Source organism: Zea mays, chromosome 1, assembly GCF_902167145.1.
Source record: "Zea mays cultivar B73 chromosome 1, Zm-B73-REFERENCE-NAM-5.0, whole genome shotgun sequence".
Classification (NCBI taxonomy): Eukaryota; Viridiplantae; Streptophyta; class Magnoliopsida; order Poales; family Poaceae; genus Zea; species Zea mays.
In genome coordinates, this window is record NC_050096.1 from 156,617,470 (window position 1) to 156,620,455 (window position 2,986).

General features: G+C 43.5%; 1 long non-coding RNA gene across 1 annotated transcript; it reads left to right on the top strand.

Moving 5' to 3' along the window:
* Nucleotides 1–611: 611 nt before the first annotated feature.
* Nucleotides 612–2,762, top strand: LOC118476064 (uncharacterized). The gene is made up of 2 exons (XR_004855365.1): nucleotides 612–976; nucleotides 1,891–2,762. It is a non-coding gene; the product is annotated as an uncharacterized lncRNA (long non-coding RNA).
* Nucleotides 2,763–2,986: the final 224 nt, after the last annotated feature.

Sequence of the window (2,986 nt, forward strand, 5' to 3'; positions counted from 1 at the left end):
ACTAGGCATGTGAACAACCACATTGGAATTAAATAATTAACAACTGACATATTAATAACTTGTGCATCATGTTAGAGTTATTTGGTTGTGCATTTAATAATAATATTGACCATAGAGACAGAAATAAGTAATATTCAAATTGGAGATTTAATACCTAATTTGAAAATCTAGAAATGGCAAATAACAAAGAAAGAAGAGAAAGAAAAATACTATATAAATAAAAATAAATATAGAAATATATATTAGTTATACTTGGGTTTGAATCTGTGTAGTTGGCGCAAAATGTGAAACCCACAATCAAAGTTGAATTCAAATTTGAAATTTAGAAATGAAAGGAAAAGCATAAAAAGCAAAAGAAAAAGGGGGAGGCGCACCTGAGTTTGGGCCGAAATGCTCTGGTCGGCCTAGCTAGCCATTCCCTATTGCGCCAGCCCAGCTCCTCCCCTGGCGACCCCAGCCCCCAGTGGGCCTCACCCGGTGCCGCACACCACGTCTGTATAACTTGCGCGTGGGACCTAGAGCTCAGCCTCCCAACCACTGCACGAACACACTTTCATGTGGGCCCGGGTGAACGTGCCTTCATCCACGCGGTCGCCGACGGCGCGGAATCCGCGCAGGCTCAACAATCCTGCCCGCAGCTTGCGCGTGCCGCCCACCTGCTTTGGCTAACAACTCGCGGCCATATAAGCCCTGGCCACGCCTTCTCGTCTATCCAATTAAGCTAATGTGGAAAGAAGCCGCCGGTGGCAGAGAGCGTTTGTGCGGGGAGTGGAGGCCGCTGAGCTCAATTTCCGTAGTCATCGTTGTCCCGTGCTCAGGGAGGGGTCACATGGGTTCTATCGCGGGCGGAGATCGCTGGTGATTGATTCCCTGGGCGTGTAGGTCACCAGAGTTCGGGGAACTGCTCGCCGGAGCGCGACCGCTGTAGGAGAACAACATCTCCCCGTGGTCAGGGCACTGCGAGGCACAATCGTCGGTGAGTCTCTCTTCAAATACTTCCCTTTAGTTTGTACATCATGTAGCACTAATTTAATTCAAGTGTGGGCTACGATAGTGTCATGCCATTGCGGGCTGACAATGGCGCCGCAGCATAGGCTTCTGCCATTCGCCGCCGGTGAGAGAGAGAATTGTGGGAAGATGCATGCAGACCGTTGATCTGGCTGCGGGTGGCGGTGATTAGAAGATACCAATACCCATTTAGCGCATTTAATTCATGACGTTGGCCGACGATCGGACAGTGTGGAGCATTGATGGGTCCTCAGACCATCAATGTTTGATCCAAGAGCTATGAAGGGATAGTGTTTCATAACTCAGTGAATGTAATCCGGACCTTTTGAATCAAATCAGACGGCTCAGATGCCCAATACCCCTTCGGGCGTGTCAGTATTGCATAAGAGACCCTCTCGTTCTAGGTTATCAACCCGCGATCCAACGTCAGTTGCTCTAGGTCTCGGGATTTTTGCGTAGAAGCCCCTGGACTTTAGTGTATTAGTGCCGCGGTCCAAACACGAGAACAAAATGATAAATAAACCGGAAAAGGGAGTTTATATTATAAAAATAATTTCCAAAACTTGTTTAATTCCTAAAATTTCATTTTGACTCCTTTTTAATTCATTCTAGTGGCATTAATTTTGTATTAATATTGTTTATCACTTAGTAACACTGTTTTAGCATGAAACCCATATTAGATTTGACCACTTAATTAATTTTGTACCAAACACATAAGAACTTCGGAAAATCATATCTTGAAAACCGTAACTCCAAATTTACTGATTCTTGTTCCTACGATCTCATTACGATGCGTAGATTATTAATATGTATTCTGTCTTAATGTTTGGTGTGATGTTAATTTATCCCTTGTACCATGTTTGTTTGTATTGTGGCGAGTAGACGAGCTAGTGGCCGAGGATTCTGGTGTTCAGCAGGTAGAAGTTGCTGAGCAGGAGCTCATTGAAGGCAAGTTGTGCCCTTGACCACTTATTTACCCAATAATGTTATCTATAATTATTTTATCATGGATAGGCTTAAATTTGATGGGACCCAATAGGCCACCCTAGTCTGGTTATCTTTTCACCTTGTTTACCCTTGAATTTTTGGGTAGTCTTTGCTATTGCTATATATGGTTTTGGGTGTTGAGATAATTATTACACTTGATCATTCTTTATTATTGTTCTACTTCTGCTCATGATAAGACCACTATGTTAATTGGAACATCGAACTTAACTTGAGAAACACGTGCCACCATAGGGGTGGAATGGGACGTCCTTGGCTGACTAACTAGGAAAGCTAGTGGAGGACTACTGTTGGGGACCTTCGGCATTCGAAGGTCCTCAAAAACAGGATTTAACAGTATTTCTGGAAGTATAATGTGTGAGCAGGTACCTTCGAACTCAAGTTGGTATCACGGCGGGAGAGGACCCGGATAGTACGAAGGTCTTGATACAACGCCGAAGATGTCAGCAGGAAAGCTTCGGCGTGGTTGCAGGAAATGAAACCGACTTAAAGATGAAAAGGCTATTCAGACCTCGATAGATTACTATAGAATTATTGTCAAATGTAAAGGGCATGAATGTAATTTTGTATGGGCTGCGTCCCGTGCCTATAAATAGGTGAACAGAACCCCCGTACTGTTCACGCTGACTTGGCATTCGCTTTTTGCGTCACGCCTGTACTGTCATCTTCTGATTGAAGGTACTCTTGTAATTTAACAATGTTTTTGTTTATGTCCGATAACAATATATAATCCTTCATGTTGCCTTTTATATTCTTTATATTTCATTCTTCGTCATTGTTTAATGAATTTATGAAGGTATGCCCTTCATAACCTTCGTCCGCAAGCCATTACATCCTAAGGGAAATAATGCTTCGGAGGACGAAGGACTTTAACGATTAACATTGTTCTATGTTGCCTTGTTCTTAACTCATAGCACTTAAGACCAAGTCCCCAACAACTACCTTACCCGAAAGGGTCAAGGGCAGTAGGGGA